This window comes from Monomorium pharaonis, chromosome 7 (assembly GCF_013373865.1).
Source record: "Monomorium pharaonis isolate MP-MQ-018 chromosome 7, ASM1337386v2, whole genome shotgun sequence".
Lineage (NCBI taxonomy): Eukaryota > Metazoa > Arthropoda > Insecta > Hymenoptera > Formicidae > Monomorium > Monomorium pharaonis.
The window spans coordinates 14,543,181-14,565,821 of NC_050473.1; the positions used below are offsets into that span (position 1 = coordinate 14,543,181).

Consider the following 22,641-nt stretch of genomic DNA (forward strand, 5'->3'; position numbering starts at 1 on the left):
TCGTGCGTCTTATTTTACACGGGGGTTTCGTAATCGTTTCGTGAAATCGTAGCGAGTACTCTTACGTAATTGCAGAGTACACGGTGAGTACACTCCCCGAACGAAAGAAGCGAGGGAAACCATGTGCTTTCTTAACCATCGCGAGGGAAACCGAGCGTCAGGCCGCGAAAGGCGGCCGAGCGGAATCGCCTTCACCGACGACTCTTCCGAACTAATCTCGGAGTTATTAGCCGGTCGACCGCGTACGCAACGTACGTGGGATTATTTTGCAATGCACGACGACTCGACGGAAAATTAAACAATATCAGACGCGCGCGGGCAGAGTCGGTCAGAGTCGCGAGGGAGAAAAAAAAGAAGGAAAGAAAAAGAAAACGGAAAAGGAAAACGCGCAAAGTCGGAGCTACGGCCTAACCACGAGAAGCAAAGTCCGTGTACCCCACTATCGGCGCATCGGCCTTCCCCGTCAGTGCCCCTCGGTGTACCCTTCTCTCCCGATCCCGTCTCCCTCACCTACGGGCAGGTGAGCAGTGGAGTCCGTGTGGCGCGGGTTACCATTATGTCTACAGCCTTGAATTAAAATGCCATATAATGACACAGCTAGGCGGCCCGTATAATTTATGTCCATAAAAATAAAATCATAATTACAGAGGCGCGGACTGCGAAAAGACGGTAATAATATGGCTGCCCGCTGCGCTCGTTGCGTGCTCCGCGGATATATATCGTGCTGGTTGTTGTTCCTGTCGCTCGTTGTCGTGCGACGGCGTTGATGCGCCGCAGAAACGCGGCCGCCAATGTCAATCGACGGGAGCGCGGAACGTCGGGCAGTGCATTTTTGTGGGTACGCGATCGGTTTTCTCGTTAAGAAAGTAATGAGCGTGCCGAGGCGAAATACCGTAATGCGAGGCGGCGGATTGCCCGAGGCGGGACGATATGTCAATCAATCTTGTACAAAGATATACTTGACGGCAGTCTTGAAAACTTGTCGCAACATATTGGAATAAATGTGTGACCATTGGCTTTCTCGATTGGCGATTAGTGCTCTCGTAACGCGACCGGAGGCTCTAATTATTGCAAATTATTGCCGGAACTCGCAACAAGTATAATAAACGTATAAAGACTATTACATAAAACGTATTTTCGAAACAGACATTTATCATTATCCACGTACAACAATATTGAGATAAAATGACGGGCGCCGTCGCCGATGGGACAAATTACGCGAATACGGGGGATACGGTATAATTTCAATTGCGCTAATCCTATTCGTCATACGTGGGGAGGAAAGGGGGAGGTCCACCAGGCCGGCCGGAATTAAAACTGATAAATGGGGAGAGAAAAATTAATGGCGCCGAAAACACCACTTCGCCGGCATTAATCTTGCGCGGCAAAGTGGCAACGAGGGTTTTCCAGGGGCGCGTGCAGAAAGAAATCGTTTCAGCTCCGTTTCTCACCGTCCGTACGTAGCGCGCAAATCGTCATGAGACTCTGAAACGCGAACGGAAAGGCGATGTGAGATCGCGTTGATGAATGCCCCCATTACACGAACACCGCTAGTTACTCCTCGGAGATAAACCGCCTTCATTACTCACTTTCTGGCGTGACCTTATTCCCCCCTTCCTTCCTCTTCCGCGCGCCGCGCACCTTCCCGCACCTCCGGTCCCGCGGCCGCCACCCGGTACCTATTAAACTAATGCGAATTAATAACGGCAGCTTTTTCTACTCAACGGCCGCCTTCTTGCAACAATAACGGCGTTTTAGTACATAATAAATTTGGACCTCAGGAAACGTATATAATTGCCACGCGAGAGTGTGCGTATCTCGAGACCGGGTTTAACAGATTGGCTCATTTATCTTCCAACGAGGATTCGCGCACTTAGATATACGTATATATATATACTCGCGCAACGGATTCTTGATGGGTTTTCCGGTACGAAGTATTCTTTTTGAATAGTAAACGCTTGCTGATGATTTGTCCTGTCAATCTTCGGTTTATCTCTGCAAACATTCTCTCGGCGGACTACAAAATGATATACTGAACGAACGTTTCCGTCTGTCCCTAATTTAAGGGGGGGGGGGGGTAAAAAACCTCAATTTTACGAAGGCAGAATTTTATATGCGGGATAAATTTAATTTCTTTCATCAAAACGTGTACATTTTCAAATCGTGTATCAATTTTACGGAATACTTTGCAGATACAACACATATTTGTCAATACTGTGCGGATAAATGCCACGCAATCACATTTAATGAGTCACGTTACGCCCTTAATGAAACCAGCATACGCTTAATTGGAAATTAAATTAACGAGCATTACGCGCGAATCAAACGGAATGAAGTAAATTCGCTTAAAAGCGAAATCATAATATATGTCCTGTTCAGTGCCGACGCGGATTACGATATATCAGAGTTGTCATCTTTCAACTTGAATATAACTTCGTGCGATTTGCGCAAGGTGGATAAATAATATTTCTCGTGCCATTATCTATTACCACATATTAAGTGATTTAAGAAAGCTATTTATTAAATGCAAAATTGATCTTAAAATTGCGAGTTGTGCCTCGTGCTAATATTATTTAGACGTAAAAAAAAAAAAACACGTGCGATTTATATCCCTGTTAAAATACTGCAGATTTTACATATATATAAAATTGTAAAATCTCGTCTCACGTGATTTTGAAAAGATTTTGTTAAAGATTTTTACACGCAGTGCCTCTCGCCCCGTGCTACCCGTCGTCTACGTCACTGGACAAATCCGATATTCCAGTCACGCCCGCGAAAAACAAAACACGAGAGAGAATACGTTTCCCGCATATGCGTCTCGCGTTGTGCTCGTTGGATTCATTTTGGCCGGGGACATTCCGCTGTCAGCGCGGCGTTATCGCGCATCGCCGGGCAGTAAAACGTTTCGGCCGTATACGCCGATAAACCATGAATCCGCAATTTACAGGAAACGTGAGTGATTCGCTGGTAGTGCGCCCGCACGTACCAGCCAGGCTAGGGACGTATAAAACACCGAGGTACGCGTATAATAACGTGGACGCGCCGCGTTAGCCGGCGTGTTTGTTGCACCGAGGCGAAACGCGGGTGTTATGCGCCGCGACAATTAAAGAAAATTGCGACGAATACCTGTTTGTCGCAATTGACATCGTCGCGTCCATCTCGTCGACTGGTCGACTGGTCCGATGACTTAAGTAGAACGAGTTAATTTCATAGTGCGAGCGAGGTCGCTTATGTCGCAATATCGTGACAGTGTCTCGTAAATAAATGCATCAGCTCGAAACGTTAATATTTTTACCTCTCTTCTCCTCCTCCTCTTATCCCTCTCGCTTCTTTCGACACGGTCATTAAACACGACTTGGATGGAATAAAATTGCCGTCGTTTCACTGATGACAGGCGATACGTCATTGTAACCGTTTCACAATGGGACATTACTCTCCTCGGGTTCGGGACAATAGTTAACTCTCCGCACTGCGCAAGTGTGAGCGTTATTATTCGCGCGTGCACGTGTGTCGAGAGACTCAACAACGATGCCGGTAGCGAGCTACGAGACCGGATCATTTCATTATACAAACAGAGAGAGAGAGAGAGAGAGAGAGAGAGAAAGTCTATATTTCCCTCTGGTCGAAGTATCGAAAACAGTTGGATGATCTAGACAGTCTGTAATCAGTCAGTCTAGACAATCCATAGCCTTATTTAACAAATTGCCCTAATAGTAATCACTAGATAAAAACGTGGCAGCGTTAGGAGCAAAAAAAAATGCGAATTGTATCGTAACAAGTGTCGTACGCACAAACTCCGAAATACGTGACGCGTTTGACGCATTGTAAGCGACGAGGGGGAGGACAAGCTATCATAACACGTTGAAACATCGATATACCTTCGGACTTATGGATCGAATCGGACCCATTTCTGCGACGTGAAGCGCAAACCATCGTTTAAACACGGTCGCCCGTCGCGCCGCAGCGCGGCCGTTTATAAAATGGCTATATAACGGGGCGTGAATATTCATTGAGTGTCATAACGCTCAGTGAACATCCGTCGCGCGTAATGGATAGTCAGTAATGACGCCTCGTTATGACAACGCGCTCGTGGTTGGGTGTAGGTAGATGCCTCTGGCGAATCTGCCAGAGGCGGCCAGGAACTGACATTTCCGACTCGAGAGCCGGCGTAAGGTAATAATTAATCGCTCGCGTTTCTAACTTTTGATTATATCCCATGATTCCGCTGACACTGCTCGAACTAATTACTTAACGAGCCCGCTTGATGTACAAGATATATCTAGGAACAGCCGCTGCAAGATGACAGTCGTATAAATCCTGACGGTTCTCGTTTCCTTAATTTAAAGCGTCACGTCGCGCAGAGTTCTCGAAGTCTTCGAGCAGAATATCGACATTCGCTCTCTCTCTCTCTCTTCTCTTTCTCTCCGCTGAGACAGAAATACACATCTGGTCATATTAATGCACCTCATTATAAGTCACGATACCTAATCAATGTATAATTTCACGTTGACCACGTTATATGTTCGAAATGTTCAATTTATGTCACCTCCTTACAACAAGTTTAAGATAATTTGCAACTACTTAATAATGTTTTCCTTTTTTTACAGGTGGCGGATAGCTGAGAGCAACTTTCAATCATTTCTGAAATGTTAATCTTTTTTTTTTTAAATAAAAGACTCTGGAAAGGAATCAAGTCAAATAAATAATAAAAGTTTGAGCGCTTGATCTTTCATAAAATAGCTACTAAACAGAATTTTTCCAAGACATTTCTCTCGAAGAACTAAAAGAGAAACTACAAGATGTGCATATTGCGATATGCTAAAGAAACCTGTGCTACGCCAATGTGCGACACGCCACGACCAAAAACCATAAAGGACTTATCGCCCGATCCGAGCGTAATCACTTTCCCGGCAGGGTTGGAAATCGCGTACGCCGCGGAGTTTCGAGGAGGGAGGGTTGGCCGGCGAAGTAAATCAAACTAGAATTACCGCCTGCTTAGCATACGGACCAAAGTCTCCCAGGAACAAGCAGCGATGAGGGCTGGAAGAAGAGAGAAAGAGAAAGAGAGAGAGAGAGAGAGAGAGAGAGAGAGAGAGAGAGAGAGAGAGAGAGAGAGAGAGAGAGAGAGAGAAAGAGAGAAAGAGGGGACGAGCCATGGAAGGCAACCAGAAATAATATCGCCATGAATACAAGAGTGAGCGCCATTACACGTAATTGTGATCTATAGGTGTCATATATTATAGCGTCGACGACGTATAAAGGGCGTTCAGGTTCGCACGCGTAAATCCCTGTCCCCCCTGGGTCCCCCTCTTCCTGCCTCCTCACGTCACCATTTTCCATTGCTGTCCCTATGTCTGCGACGCCTGCTCGTCCCTCAACCGTGAGTCGTTCTCGTCCCGCTGCTCGAATCATCCCCCGGTGAAATATTTACGAGCATAATCAGCCCATATACAATAAAGTAACCTCCTACCCTCTTCGGGGAGGGTTATCTCGCCCCGTACGACGCCACATAAGTCTGCTTCGTCTATATCGTAAGCGTGATATCATCTTCGGATGTGGGCTCTACGGATAAATCGATTGGCGCACGTCATTCCGCAAATCTTTCACCGATACCAATCTACGTTTCCCATATAAGACATTACTGCCCCTTTCGCAACTAAATTCCCCGAAACGGGACAATCGCGTAGAATTCTTTCTCTTTCTCTCTCTCTCGCTCTTTTGAAGTTCGCAAACGTAAGAGAATTTGTTTCGTTAACGCGTCTTAGGGAGTCAGGGAAAACGAAATCAATCATTTCCACGACGTGCCCGCTTCGCGTCTTCGACTGTGCCCCGGCGATATTTTGACAGCTCAAAAATAGCGCGACGACGTCGAAACTGAACGAGACGGCGCGCTCTTCTGTTCCGTTCCCCCTCGCAGAGCCGAGGACGATATTACGCATCGCGGTGATGTATCGTCCCCGCTGTTCGAGGTGCGTCACGGTACGTTACGCTCGGACCGCTCGCCGAGAATAAAATCATTGTTGGTAAGTGATTAATGACTGCGTTATAAGAGACCGACCGAGCGCAGTTCCTCGCCATAAACTTCGCGACACTTTCGCGCTGTTCACGTGACCGACAACATTTCCGAAGACGGGGGCTGCATTTGTCTCTGCTTCGAAAACGTTGACCCGAATACGAGCAACGTGAATAAAATTTCCAAAGATCGATGCGCAAGACAATTTTTTGATAATTAAAACTCTTGCTTACGAATATATTGTTTTATATCCTCGCACATTTGTTACTCTCGAAAAAAAAGTATAATTTATCTCTCCCTGTGTCTCTCTTTCTCTCCCTTTCTCACTCTCTTTCGATATTAAAAAAATCATTAAAAATCTATCTTTGCCCGAGTTACTTTTGCTTTTCTAAAAAAGTACGTCATAGAGATATTTATGGAACTTTTTGACGAGTAGAGTTTTCGAAATTTGGAGAATTGTGTGCGCGTCGTCGGACGTGAAAATGACCGTGTGCAAAAATCCAGTCTCCAAATTTACATCACGTCATTACAGCTGTTTGAAACGTATGTCGGTCAATAAATCAAATTATTCGTTCACTTTAGTTCGCTTTCAACAAAAACGAAAAATTATCGATGTCTCGATAGTTCACGAATGGCAAACACGCCGGGAGGAGTTATGGATGATTCCGGCCGCACGGAGGGGGAGAGAAACGGCATTAATGATTGAATCGTAGAAGGCTCGCTGATCGTATCTCAGCAACGGCGACTCCAATCTACACAATTTATCAACGGGGTACCAGGGCTCTCACCCCGTGCTTCTTTCAGATTGATGTTACTATAACAACACGTCAGTTATTCATTGTGCGCCCGGCAGTGCATTAATCAAGCCCTCGCTCTGACATCAAATACAAATGATATTTTATAGCGTCGTAAATCTTCGCCGACTGTCACCGTTCGTGGGCGTTTGCTACGAACGCGTCTCTTGGGAGCCGCCCATCCCCCCCGTCCGATTCCCCACTTGCCTCCTGACTACGGTCCTTCTTGCCCCCGCGCCATCCCCCTTTCCGGCATCCCGGGGTTTAGCTGTCTGACTCCTGCCTTATCCTGGCAGCTCTATTTAGCCTACTGATTCGTCTTTTCGACTCGCCCGAAGGAACGGGAAGACGCTCGGTTTCGCATTATTAATCCTGCATCTGCTCTTCAGTTTGATAAGCGTTATCGCTTGTGTTCTCGGGAGACAAAGGAGAAAAGAGAAAGACTCCAGCAATTTTTGTCAATGATCTGATTGAAGGAATTTTGTAGCATATCGATTAATATAAACTAAATTCTCTCTAGAACTGTTCGATTTGATTTTACTTTTTTCTGGTTTTTTTCTCTATTGCAAGAAAGGAATAAACGAATTAAACTAACTAGAGTATTAGAATTAGTCTTAATAAAATTGGATACTAATATTTTTTATTAAAGTTCCTTTCTTTTCTTATATAATGCAACATGAATAATATCTTCTTGTTACTGTAATTATTTTTCTTAAATTAGATTGCTTCTCGCTTTTACTTTTCTTAAAAAGTTTGTAAAACTTTCAACTTTGAATTGTATTTATGTAAACGTTTGCATTATATTAAATTTCGATTCATTCGTTAATAATAAATCCAACCAATTGTACGAATCAGTTCTTGTGGGATGCTGGATCAAAGTTTCTTCAAGTGTAAGTCTACTGCCATCTGTACTATTGTGCGAGAAACTTCTGCTTGGTTGCCGATAAACGAAATTTTAGATATAAAAAATTGTAATTTCATTTTTCATCTCACAAAGATATTAATAATTTATCTTTAAAAAGAAAAAGAAAGATATTAATAATAAACATTAGTTTCTATTATATCATGTGTATAATTAAAAAAATTTTTAATAAACACATTTTAATTAATACTCTTTATTTAATTAAAATTTTAATGTTCTTTGTCGTTGATGTCATTTTGTAATTATCCATTATTGTATGTTATTTATATTAAATATATTCGTTTCAAACTGCATAATGCACACATAACTGTAAAGAAAGTTTGGTAAAAGTATGTTACCGATAACAACGCGTCCGTGATTACTTTGATAATTCATTTGCAAAGCAATAGCTTGGCAAAAAAAAAGAGAACAAGCGAATGATAAGCCGGTATTAATTGCCCGTGCTTTCGACCGGGTGTACACGGTGTAATAACACGATCTTTGTCAATTGACTGCGCATTTCGGAGCCGGTGAGCGAAATTAACCGCAAGCAAGTCAACCAGCCGGAGAGACGGGGAGCACCTGGCTCCAACATCAAATGAATACGACGGCGCGGAGCGAGAGAAGAGAAGGTGGACCCGTTGCTTTCGATGGGGAGACGTTGCCCCCCAGGCCACGTCCATCACGTCAGCCGCGGTAATAAGTTTGAAATCCACATCAAGCGATTAATAATGCTCCGGCGAATCGCAAAAAGGTGCTGCATTGCCTCGGTAAGAGAGAAGTTATTAAGCTGGCCCGAGGGCCCACGAGGTTGGCGGCCATGTTTGCTGTCAGTAACAACTCTCCCCGCTTTGCAGCGTTTTGCCGGCGGTACAGCGGGCGCCTTTCGCAAATAATAATTCTGCAGTTTGCCCCCTGCTCCTTTCCGTGCCCCCTCTTATCCTCTCTCTCTCTCTCTCTTTTCCCCCCGGTCCCCCGTGCCAACTCTTGCACGGTTCGCTAGAGACCAGCCACCGTTGGAGGCCTGGTCAATTAATTTATCGATGAAACGTTATATCGAGAATTTATTTTCACCGTTTGCCGCGACCGCCGTCGGCTCTTGGCGAGTCGCGCGGATTACGGGTGTGCCGGTTTAACGATTATGTCTCGGATACTAAGTGTCCGGTAAGTTGCCGGTTTACTACCGGAGAAGTTGCGGCGACCATTCATTTTCGGAGAGGGGCCATCGCGTTGCGCGCGGTCGTTCCTTGAGGATACCTCGCGAAGGAAATAAACGCATCAAACATCCTTATAAAATTAACAGCGGCGATAAGATGCGACAGACTGATCGGCTCATTTCGCAAGACTATTCGAATAATGTGGCACGTAAATTATTATTTTAATTAGGTACCGACAGAAACGTTTCAATAATTCCGATGCGGCAATGTGCGCCGGTGCGTATTATCGTTTCGTTTCGTATGATTTCAGCGAGCCGCTGTGAAATAAATCACAGGACTGACGCTAACGAACGCGCGCTAGGAGGGATCACGTGGTTCCATTCACGTAAAGCGTTTGCCGATAATGACGAAGATATGGTGAGAAGATTTATTAGCGGCCGACGGGTGTGCGTGCGCGCGCGCGTGTGTGTATAGAAACGAGTGGAAAGCTCGTTAGTCAGGTTTGAGTTAGGTAGTCGATATGGACGTCAGGCGCAATTCGTTTCGTTGCCTAATTATAAAGCCCGAAGCCCTCGGGGGGGCTCGAGGCGGCGCCGTTTCAACTCAACGAAAAGGAGCCGGGGGTCCCCCGCGCGCGGATTTTATAAATTGCCCAGGTGGGCTCGGCGTAAAAAATTAAATTTTACCCAATAGTTCCCGTTGTGGCGAACGTTATTGTTATTAATGCCTGGTATTAATTAAACCTGGCTCTGCCAGGCAGTCGATATATTTCACGTTGTGGGATTGTAATTCCTTCATTAGGAATGTTTTTTCATATAATAATAACGATTAGCGCTTTCTTTTATACGCGGAAATTTAATAAATGTTTTCGTTCGTTTTTTTTTTACGTGTGCTTCGGCGCAGTATTATTTGATTATTTTGTTTAGCCGGAAATAATAAAATTTCAACGAAATAGATATGGCCTTTATAAGTCTTTTTTTTCCTTGACACATATTTATTTATGCAACTGCACACTGATAGGCATTCTTAATGACTGCCATATATTATTCAAGCTGACTAACTGGTCAAGACAACGTGACGCGTAAAAAATTTAATTTGTTAGGTAGTAGCTGTCGCTGCCACCATTATTATTATGAGTGTTCCGCCTTAATTAGCCGCGCTCCGGTATGGGAAAAAATTTACAAGGAGATTGGCGAAAAGTTTCTGCACGGTGGCCTTCCGCATCCCTACGCCCTACGGCATTATTAATTTGCATCGTGTTGGTATGATAATGGGAATTTGCACGATAAGTCGGGGGGACACGCGACCCGCAATAAACAAAGTTCTTTGCGAAGAAAGCGGCGATAAAAGGAGGCGGTTGTAAACAGTGTCGGTTCCGATCGGCATCGACGTTCCGCGTAAAAAGGCGTATCGCGCCTCGCGCTGATCGGCCGCGCCGATTATTGCGACGCCAGCGATTTCGCAGACCGAGCGTACGCGCGTTACAGGCAAAACGATTCCGCGACTTAAAAACTCGCTAGCGATTTTCTTTCCCTTCGCGCGCTCGACCGGCATGATTTACGAGCGTATAATTTATCCCACATTATACAGCGCGCCGATCGCACATACGCGGGGCTATGAAACTCCGCGCACGGTAAACATATGGTAATCAGGCGATTTGACTCATCAAGGCTCGGCTTTGTAAATGGCACGGATGTCCTCCGTAATTTATGTGATGCACGGCGCGTAAGTGCGACCGGCGGAGAGAACAAGCGAGCGCTCACCTCGACGCACCATCATTAAATTCAATGCGAGCACACGAGTTGCGTATCTCTACCTGCCTGCCTGGCTGCATGAACGTGTACACTGGATGCCCAGCAGAGTATAATCATCGCTTCTCCGATTATAGACAAACTATGATTATAGATCACAGGCACAATCAAAAGTCAAGAGGTTCTCGAACTTTTAAAGCGCTTGCAGATAAATAATGAATGTTAATTTTTTCATTGATGCCAACTTAATTTTCGTCGGAACGTGATTTAAGATTAAGAAGTCAATGAAGATTGCGAATAAAGAGTCAGTGTTCTGTGTTGAAAGATAATACGAGTGTACTTAAAAAGCACAGTTTGCTCCGCGATAATGATACGCTATTTTATACCGCCGTAGGTTAGATAGATCTATTACACGATTTAATATTCTCCGTCCGTGTTGGATATCATTATCAATAATTAATGTGGTTACTCAGACAATTGATGCTTCTACAAATCAGAATAAAACATGGATGAAACGACTATAATTTTATAAGGGGCTTAAAGACATTCGTTAGCTGAGAATATTCTTCATAAGATTTTTCCCCAGATAATTTCTGAGGGATGACGAGGGTGTATTATCTACGGTTCGCAACATATCAGGCCCATTAAAATGGGGGAACCCTGCAGCGATGAAGGCAACCATCGCGTCAGCAATGAATATATTATGAATGTAAACTCATCATTAGTCATGTTAATAAAGCAATTATTTTTATTGATAGCCAGTAATATCATAAATTAACCTCATGTGCGAGATAATTGGTGCCTTATAAATATGTAAGGACCCAGGAAGCTGGTGGCATTAATATTAACGTTATGTTAATAAGTATATTAAACGACGTCGAATGTCTTCTGAACGATAATTTATCGCTTTATTCGTTATGGCGACATACTAAAATCTTGGTAATATTACGTATGCACGAATATATTATAATTAGATTACGTATTCAAGTATTAAAACTATACTAGTAAAATTAAACTGACGAATATGTCGTTATGCAAATTCTATGAGATATTACGTTTAATTCAATAATATTAATATTATTATCGAATGCTCTATATAATTATGTGATAATTAATATTCAATAAATATATGTATATGTATATTGGAGATTAATCATTAAAACTTTATTTTTTTATATTATTAAATTATATTCTTGTATAAAAATATTACATAAATAAAATAAATTTATCACATAATTTTATATATATATACATATACACAACTTTTTGACGTTTATCTTTATTATCTTTGATATGTTGTTTCCATATGTTGATAAACGTTTACCTCAAATAGATTACAAATAAACATTTAGTAAAATATACCGTCTGCTGTCACAATAGAATACTCAAGTAAATATCTGTTAATCAATCGAGAATATTTTTACATAAACATAAAGATATGTAAAAAGTACATTTTAAAATCATTAACAATTCTACCTTAAAGCATATAATTTGTTTGGTATAACACTATTCATTATACCAAATACATTAAATATTACATTAAGGAGACTATGCATTCGTGTTTTACCGCTTGAGCTTTCTATGCGTGTACTCAATATCATACGGTACTGTATCAGCAGTAGATATAGGAACAGTTTAACTTTGCAAAAGTAAGATTTTAAATGAATAATCAGCTATCAATAGGTTCGATAGTAAACTTTTTATGTAATACAAAATAATATTACATAAATCTTTAATACAATTCTGTAGAACATAATAAATTATTTATTTACATTTATTTGTATTTATTAAAATTAAATTGTTAAACTGCACAAATAAAAAATTGTATTTCATGTTGTTGCAATATGCAACAATTGAAACTAAAAATCACTAATTACTATATGAAATTTATTGATCAAATTTTATTCAATGCTTTATAATATATATGGCTTTTTATGAAAAATAGAAATAATGCTGTATACAAGATAACCTACCTAACGTGACTATCCATTTTACCTTTGCAAGATAAAATCGAATTACAAATATATTCAAAGTTATGTGATCAGAAGCATTTAACTTTTGTGTTTTTACTCTACAGGAATAATAATATTAAATAAGACACTCTGTATATTATATTTAAAAAGTCAAAAGAAACTAAAAAAATTGCAATTAGATTTTCGAAAGCAAGTGATATCATGGCCCTCTAAATGGCGTTACAAATAAATCAGCATTTTTTCATAGATGATGTGTATTAGTTTGTTACGTGAAGATATTTCCAAGCGAAATATTATATGCTATCGGCAAAATATTATGAGTATTTTATTGCACTATACCCTCGGTAAATTGCCTCAAAGTGGCTTCATTGCCACCAAAGAGGCATGAATGTAGTAGGCATGCAATCCCATTTCTGTAAAATTGGAAACATTTTTTCGAGAGAGTAAAATTTCAAAATACGATAAATAAATAAACAAAATATTACACATTTTTTAAATAATATTTTTTAGAATATCATAAAGTAAGATTATTTATTCATAATAAATAGAAAAACAACCTATTTCGTTAATTATGCGAAAATAACGCCTGATAAAAAACATAACTTACAAATTATCGTTAGTGTATCGATCTGTTTGCAGATATTCCAATACATATTTAAAAACGTGATTTACAAGAGAGCGTGATTTCCGAATAGAAATACAGCAGAGATTTTGGGAATAGTTTTAATCGATCGATGGATGATATAAAGCCACGCGTTACTGAAATAGCGCAATCGTTATTTCTCATCAACAAGAAAAATTAAAAGTGCGAAAGAGTTATCGTTAACGATCAGCGCGGATGAAACCGCGCGCCATTCTCAATTATTATCAATTGCATTTCCGTGACAAAGTATAGAAGAACCTTCTCACCGGATTGTCGAATAAACGTGGCCATTTCATTTATTTCACCCGCCCGTTAGAGAGTTACGGTCCACTCCAGTAATTACTACGGATACACCATTATGTAAGGGTGAAAAAAGGAGATCGGACAGGTGCGGGCGAGGGATGGGCATACAGTGCGCATTTCAATTTGTCGCACAATTTTCTAGAGAGGGATGGATAGGACAACTCCGCTCCTGTTTCACGAGCGAGATTACAGTCGTGTAAGATTTAATCGCGTGTCCGCGGCTGTTAATGCTACACAGATTACACTTTATCGAATTTCGACAGGTCGAGCTCCACAGAAAAGAAGATCCTTCGCATACATCGAGATGAATATCGAATTACACGTGAGTTTGATCACGCCTTGTTACAATAGATCGCGCAATATAATAAAATGAGAAATTGTTTTCAAATAAAGCTCAAATCATAGAATCATCATATCGACGGGATGAAATTGCAACAGGCAACGAGATAATTATTCTTAATTAAAACCTAAATGTTAATGACATGTATACCTTTCCAATGTGCATTCGACTCAGGAATCTCGTGCTTGATTAAACATCATTGAAAAAGCATTGAATGTTTTATGCGTTGCTATTTCAAAATAATTCCAATCGATTAAGCTTTGATTAAGGTTGATAATTAAAATTGTCTGTGATAAAAACAATCGCGGTGCATTTGCTTTGAATCGAAACGAATTATACATTAATAAAACTGCTTGAATACATTGTGTATTTGAGCGTGTTTTTTCCTGACAAATATATCACAACTATGTTATAGTTATTTTCTACATGATTACTGGCTGAAACCAGTAAATAAGGGAAAATGGCAATTGTAATAGACTAGAGATTTTCGCAGGTTATTTTCAGAGAAATATTTGGTGGCAGACATCTTCTCGGAAACTGTGGTGCTGCATTTTCTTCTGTTCGACTAAAAACACTGTCAAATGTTCTCAATGGCTCAAACAGCCAGGAGCTACGAAGTAACAAATCAGAAATATCAGGATGTAGAGACAATTTTCCGTGTCACTCACTGTAAACTCGACACAAGTAGCCTCTATGATCTATAATATACCGCACTATTGTGAGACCGATGCGATACGATAAAATGTAGCAAAAATGTTTTCAGGGATTTCTGTAATTAAGAATTAATGATAAAACTGAATTATATATACAATGATTATGTTAGAGAAATAATTAGGTTAAATAAATTCTTTTATCTTATTAAAGCATTTTTACGAAAATATTCAGTTAGTTCCATTTTTTCAGTTGTATAACAGAATTTTCAGCATAAAAAGTCATTATATACTTTAATACTCTAATGCTCTTAATGATTATTTTATACGTTGTTACGTGAAATATTCCGTAAAATGGTATATTTTGTCCTTTTCACTCGTATTATCTTTCTACCAAGAATATTCTGTTTTAAAAAGTACATATATCCAATTATAACTTTTGTGATATTATTAGCTACCTGCTTTTATTCTGACCTTTTATCTCGACTTCGCAAATTTCTCGCACATAAGCTCATTTTGGCCGGGTAGATCGCCCATATCTATCCTCATCTGGCACCAAAATACATCCGAGATAATTCCTAATTACGGAATTAATTGCTTTTTGTTTCTTTCTAGATTGCCTGCTTTAAAACGTCACACACGGGCGTTACATTGAAGTCGCGTTCGAGCAAGCATATGTCTCTCTCGTCGTGGCATTTTTATGCCAGCTTGTTCTGATCCGCGGTACGACAGTATCAGCGGTTGCGTGAGAAATTGAACGAACGTATTCTCGCTCGATTTCCCATTATTACTTTACATACGCGACGGACGCGAGGTAAGACGAACCGATAAAGAGAGCCTGTCGAAAGCCGAAAGCATTTTCCCGACGTCTTACGACGCCTCGAAGAGTTCCCCATCTGTATTTGTCTCGCTATAAATCGCCGACGGTTGCCGCAGCTATATCTCGCTCACGTTTTGCTTTGAGTAATGTCGTACCGGCGTATTCCGGTCGTAAGAGAGGGGTAGAAAACGGAGCAGGAATCAATTGTGAATCATAAACCTGGACATGCAAGTAGACGTTCTGCACGATTCGTTAAAAAGCTTTCATGATGTATCTAATAAAAGTCGCATGTACAAAAGCAATTTTGCAATTGCGGAGAGGCATTTTTCGTCCTCCTCCCCCTTTGTACAGTTTAATCGGAATTCGCCCAAGATGAACAGTGCATTCAATATGTTCACTAGATGAGTATATATTAGACAATCATACTTTTAGTGCGATAATATTAATATTAATAATTTTCTCCCGTGAGTACAAGAGCGTGTTATTAAATAATTTTGAATTTTAATAATCAAATCAAATGTCGATAAAAAATATCTCGCTGTTAAAAATAGATTATAAAAGATAATAATCACTAAATCTCTGAGTTTCGAATAAATAATTCAAACCGCTACCTTGCTGGCACAACGCATAGCACTTTCACACTACTATAATGTCAAAGTGATTTGGAAGACATTTTCTCTCTGGTTCTGTCGCTTGTCGGATTAGTGGCTTAGTGGCAATTAAAACCGTTTTAGACACGTACAACTTAGGAGAGCGAATGTATATATGAGAAAATAGTCTGTCGTAAGGTGAGCTGTTACACTCGCGATATTACTTAAACGCGGAAATCGAACGGAGCGTGCACCTTGTCCCGAAAGTCGCTGACGCGGTTCCTCATTCGCGATAGAGCCGAGCTGTCGGGCGTCTTCTAGCGCTGAGAACGAAGGTGTATTCCCATTCGAGCTGCTTGGGACGAGTCCATGCTCCGGCTTGCGTCTATCTGTTGAGATTTCCTGAGCTACGTGATCGGGATGTGGATGGGACTGTTCGTGAGAAACGCCAAGACGTATTCTGACGCGCGAGTTCGCGCGCGCCCTTGCGATCTGGGACGGGCGTCTCGCAAAATTGTATGGGGCGAGAAGATCGTTTGGATACTGGTACGACCGATCGAAGTGATTCCCTTTACGCCATTCGTGGAAAACGGTGTTATTTTCAGAAGAAAGACAGCACTTTTTGGCAAATCAGGAAGAATTGTCGTAATCGTGTAGGACGAAAATGCATGGACCACACGTTTTGTCATAAAAGTGCAGAAAAAGGAAGACAATATGTAGAAGTTTTGTGCAACATCAAATTATACTAACACATTTGTCTGTAATTGTTTTTTTATTATTAAGAAATCTGCTAGACTGTAAATTAAATTTAAACTGTAAAATAATATAAAGTATATAAAACTGTATTTTCTTGCGACACAGTTTTTACTTGAGAATCTATAAAGCAAATATACCTATTCAAAATTATATTATGTATAATTTTGCGAACATTTCCTTTTAGATTTAAATAAAAATGATTTTTTTGTACAGTGTAGCGTAATTTTCTTTTTAAATTCCCTTCCTAGTTTGTAGAAAGCATTTCTCTTAACTTTGCAACTGTTGAAGTAGTTGTATATAATTTAATTATAGCTGCAACGGATTCTAGTTTGCCGTTAGGTCAGAAGTGGCCTGTAATTAATTCGGGCATCCTCGCAACCAAAAGCTTCAAGGCGCGCTTGTGTGCGCAACTTGCGACTTGCTACTACTTGTTTTCATGAGCTTGCAAGAGTATTACATTCTTTTCTTTACGATATGGATATTACACATTATTTGTTTTTGCGTTCTCTACAATATCCAGTAATATAAATTAGTCTTCGCGGAAATTTAAATAGGGCATTTAAAGTTAATATGTAATAAACTATATTAAAATATAATATTCCAATTTCGATGAAATTAAAATAAATTTTAACGATATTTCGTTGATATAGAAACTGGACTAAAATTTATTTCTGTACAACAGGTGCGAAATTTTATCTTATCTATTTTCATCATTCCAATATCTGTATGATACTTTTCGCGTTATTATAATCATTCTTTGCAACGAAGACCAAACGGTTGCAGCTGCAAATAAAAGACGGAAAAAAACCAATATCGTGCCGTTGGCAACAAATTTGCTAAATATTTATCGTGACTGCGCACGATGCGCGTATGACTACGCACATATTTCGATTAAAAATTCATGACAGTCAAACTAACCGCACGGCAACCAACCGCATTCAGGAGCGAATAGCCTCTCCGGGGCCCGAGCCTAAAAAATTTAGAATTCTGAATTTAAATTAATAAAAGCTCTACAAATCAGTTATAGAAAGAACAAACATTACGACAAAATTTTTAGTACATCTGAACACGCTGAGTAAAGAAATTTGCGATTTTTTAAGCATTTTTCATAAACCGTCTAGCAATTCGTGACATATATTCGAAGTATTAATTTTCTATAGTTCTGTGCCACTTCCATATTGGTTAGAGATTATTGTATGGACAATAAACAATAGGAAAAAATTTATTTTAAGTGTGTCTGAGCATGCAGAGTAAAGACTTCTGCGATTTTGAAAGTGGCACATGAATTTTTAATCAAAATCTGTGCGTAGTCATGCGCGCATCGTGCACAGTCACGATAAATATTTAGCAAATTTGTTGCCAACGGCACGATATTGGTTTTTTTCCGCCTTTCATTTGCGGCTGCAACCGTTTGGTCTTCGTTGCAAAGAATGATCAAGAGGCACGGTATAGTGCCTCGCGCCAAGTTTATAATAACGCGAAAAGTATCATACGGATATTGGATCGCTAGGACGCGTTTACGAAAAATACTAGAAAAATCACAGAAGTCTTTACTCTGCATGCTCAGACGCACGTGAAATAAATTTTTTAGTATTGTTTATTGTCCATACAACAATCTCCAACCGATGGAAGTGGCACAGAACCACAGAAAATTAATACTTCGAATATATGTCACGAATCGTTAGACGGTTTATGAAAAATGCTAGAAAAATCGCAAATTTCTTTACTCAGCGTGCTCAGATGTACTAAAAATAAATTTTGTTATAATGTTTATTCTTTCTATAACTGATTTGTAGAGCTTTTATTAATTTAAATTCAGAATTCTAAATTTTTCGGGCCCGGGCCCCGCAGAGGCTATTCGCTCCTGAATGCGGCTGATTGACGTGCGGCTAGTTTGACTGTCATAAAAATTCATGAAGTGCGGCATGGTATATATTTGCCTTTACAATTCGAACGTGGAAACTGAACCTATTTAGCGTTTCTGATTCAAGAAGAGGCTCAAGTAGAGACTTCCATAAGAAAACTGAATTTAATTCAAGATACAAGATACAAGATAAGTTTAAGAGGACTTCGTTTCTAACGCAGGGAACGTATCCTATAGATATCGCGTTGAAAATTATCGGCTCCGATTATTCTCGCGATCTCTCTCTCTCCCGGACAGTTGTAACGAAGGGTTGTTCCGATAAACCAACAAAAGGGCAGGCTATAGTGGTGGATTCCCGGGTAAGGTAGAGGCGTAGAGCGACACGAGTAGGGCAGGGTTACGGATACGGGGTTACGGCATTACTATCCTGATAATGGAGTGGCGGTCAATGGGGCGATAGATCGCGCCGTGGAGACGGTGCGCTGTAACGCGCGGGAGCCGAGCAAGCTCCCGAGGGAGCTCACCGCTCACTCCCTTCGCCTGCCAGTTTCAGGCCACGTATAGCGAACGTCGTCGTTTCACCTCCCTGTCTTTCTCACGGCTGTATTCGATCCCCCTTCTGCATTTCCGCTTTTCCTCTCTCATTCTCCCCTATTTCTATCTCTTTTTCTTTCCTTCTCTCATACTCTCTCTCCCGCCCGTCGATTCCTATCGGCCGGGGTAGACGTTTCCGCGCCGAATGCGCGTTCTTGACGTAACGTAGGGTCGCTACCGCTCTCGCAAAAGCTGTCGTTGGGAAACTGCAGTGCGCCTGGACGAAAGTGTTTTCCAAAGTCGATGATACTCGTCACGTTTTTCCGTGGATAGGTACGAACGCGCGCCCGTCGAGAAAACTCAGGATCGCGGGCACCTATGGAAAAGTTTCTACCAATATCATCGTTCCACGATTTTATTGGCTGAACACTGTGCGCGCCTTTATTATTTATTTCGTGATAAGATTTGTATCGATTGAGATATGTCGTAAACATACATACATATATACACCCCCCTACACACACAATATATATATATATATATATTTGTGCGTATGTGTGTATGTAGAAGCGCGATATGACACTGTCGCGTCCAAACTGCACTCGTATTTGTTCGATCCGCGATAACAAATCCGTAGAACGATATGGATGAGCGCGTTATACCGTCACAATTCGACTGTTGTATCAATCTACCGCAACTATTCAACACTACGCCGCCAATATTGACAGATAATATTACGGTCGTTCATGATTTCCATCGTGATTAGAAATTCGTGCAATGTTATCGATTTGATTGTCGCGAAAAAATAAATGGTATTAGATATTATTAAATATATATTAGAATGCAGCGCATGCGTAATAATATATAATATGCACGTGTTCGATTTACGTGCTTGAATAATCGCATTTTTTTTTTATTAATAAATCACCAGATATAACTTGCATTGACACAATCAATTCTTATTGCGTGAGAATATACGCGGGAAGTGAATTGATTATTGGGCATGCTCTCTTGTTACGGAATAAAATATCTGATTGAGAAGAGGGGACATTTATGCGAAATAATAGGGCGGGGAACAATCGCAAGATTGAATGGTATAAGCTTGGGAAGATGTCAAGTGTTGGTCCAGTCAAGCTTTGACCACCCGTGAAACATCAATCCTCTCGTCCTGAAATAACATTATCTCAAAGTTCAGTGATTAAACTGGACGATCCGTAAGATTTGCCGGGTGACAGCGACACAGCATTATTTAATTATACGTTGAAATCTGTAAGTCAATGATATCACTCTAAGTGTATATGTATCAAAAATATATTTATCGCAATTTTTTCTGGAAATAGTATAGATGAATTATTAAGCAATATTTCGTAAGCACGCAAGCACACAGTCAGACAAGCGAGAATTAATATTTTCATCTTTGCAAATAAGTATATTCAATATGTTGCTTCATGAAAAGTTTTTTTTTTCAGAATTTCATCCAGCATGAGATTCGGCTTACATATTATCAGTCTATTACTATTGCTGATGGTGGTGGCGGCGTTTAGAGTGCCGGTAAGCGTGCTACGGCAAAAGAAAAGACTCAATGCGCACATAATGCGCAAACCAAGATCGATCCGGACGGATCGGCCGGCTCTTTTTTCCGACTTGCAAGCATAATCTTTCTCGCTTGGTGACATGAATATTTTAACACGTAACGTTAACAAAAATCCTTAGATTATGCGTATTATGTAGTAATATTATTATATATAACGTAACTGTAATATTTTATGATAACCAAATAAGTTTTTATTCATTTAAAGTAATCTCAGTAATTTTTATTCTACTATATTAAGTATTATTGATTATATACGTGCACGTTATATAACAGTTGCAACATACAATGAGGTAATATCGCAATAAAAATGTCGAAATGATATCCGGTGGATGCTTTGCTAAATAATCGTGTTATATCGAGTAGCGTATTTCTTTCGACGGTATATAGATAATAAATTTAAAATATATGTACATGCGTATTTAAGCGCGGATAATCGAATATGTTATCACGAAACATTAATCAATGAGTGCTAAAGCAACCTATAGATTTTCTTTTAACAAAAAAAAAAAGATACCATGATTTATGAATATTTTCTCAACGTTTGTGAAGTCAGAGAGATGTCTAGCAGTAAGTTCTATATCTGCTCGTAAATCCACACGTTTAGAATCTGTCATAAAAATACGTTCGAAGATAAAGCGACTCACTTTCGAAACTAGGTAAATGCCTCGTCATACGGAGTCAAAGCAACGCCTTGTGCGACATGAATATTTACTACCGGAGGTGATTTTTGTAAGCTCTGAAGGACTAGCGAGTTCTCAATGCTTTTCTCGGTGCCTTTCAAAACCGTCGCGTATCTCGTACAAATTCTCGTGGCCTATTTCTGTGCTTGCTTTGATTTTGCACTTTATTTTATTAGTTACTCAAACGTACCGGTACCATTATAAATAAAACATTCTCATTTCTCTATCATACATTAAAAACAAAAACTAAATTAATCATACATCATACATTGAAAACGAAAAAAAATGTTTTCTCAAATATTAATAAAGTTTAAAATTGCCCGATTAATATTTCGAATATTGATGATGCAAATGAGCTCAGATTAGCTTAATACTGTTCTGATCTAGTGTAAAAATGTCACAAATCTACTTTAATAGTAAATATTCCTCAAGTAAAGAAATAGGCCACTGGTTTAGTATGAATCATCTTGTAACATCAATGACGTTGCGTTTTACCATGACGATAGAGGTAGCCCGTTCCACTTTGAAGTGAACTGCGAAACGACATTGGTTACGATCGAAATAAATGGTCTCTACGATAGAAGACGGAGGAGGAACGTTAACGTGATGGAGGTAGAATTCGTCGTAGTTTTATTCTGATGTTGGGCTCACGTTCAATCGTGCAGGTGGAAAGGGGGAGGGGGGTTGCAGGAACGTGGGTGGTTATGGAAGTAGCGGTAAGGCGCTGCAGATTCTCGGAAAGACGGTTCGATCTGCCGATCGCTAAAAGAATCAAATACGGGACGAGGTTTCCTTGTGAAATTTCGTGCTGATATCATGTATACACTCGTACATGAACGCAGCGTATGTAATTTTTTTGCGCAGCAAGAATTTATTTTTTAATCCTCCGTTTTATCGAGATTTTTATAAAATTCTGTGTACTCATAGCGAAGTGATAAAAATTTGCGATAGATCTAAATTATGTAATAAATAAAATACCATGGTAATATAAAATTGATAATAAATTGTATTACATGCGGAAATTTGTGAGAAAAAAATGTATCGTATATTTGCTTATTGCTCCTCTCCTGACATTATTTGTTTTTCGCAGAAATACACAATGAGAGAACCAACGGGAGAACCAATAGAAAATTAAAAATTTTAACGGGGATTCCCGCATCCCCTTACACGCGCAGATTTCGGTAATCCCAGTTTCTTTGAATTTTTATCTCCATGAGACATTCTCTCATACATCGAAAAAGCGTGAAATACAGAGAGAAACATGTATACGTTCTTGTT

At 40.0% G+C, this 22,641-nt stretch overlaps 2 long non-coding RNA genes across 2 annotated transcripts; both read left to right on the forward strand.

Annotated features, from left to right (window-relative positions):
• The first annotated feature begins 694 nt into the window (after window positions 1-694).
• Window positions 695-6,310, forward strand: LOC114255737. Its single transcript, XR_003626925.2, has 2 exons — window positions 695-4,173; window positions 4,608-6,310. It is a non-coding gene; the product is annotated as an uncharacterized LOC114255737 (long non-coding RNA).
• A 13,881-nt stretch (window positions 6,311-20,191) lies between these two features.
• LOC105830601 lies at window positions 20,192-22,400 on the forward strand. Its single transcript, XR_001138580.3, has 2 exons — window positions 20,192-20,358; window positions 20,559-22,400. It is a non-coding gene; the product is annotated as an uncharacterized LOC105830601 (long non-coding RNA).
• The last annotated feature ends 241 nt before the right edge of the window (window positions 22,401-22,641 follow it).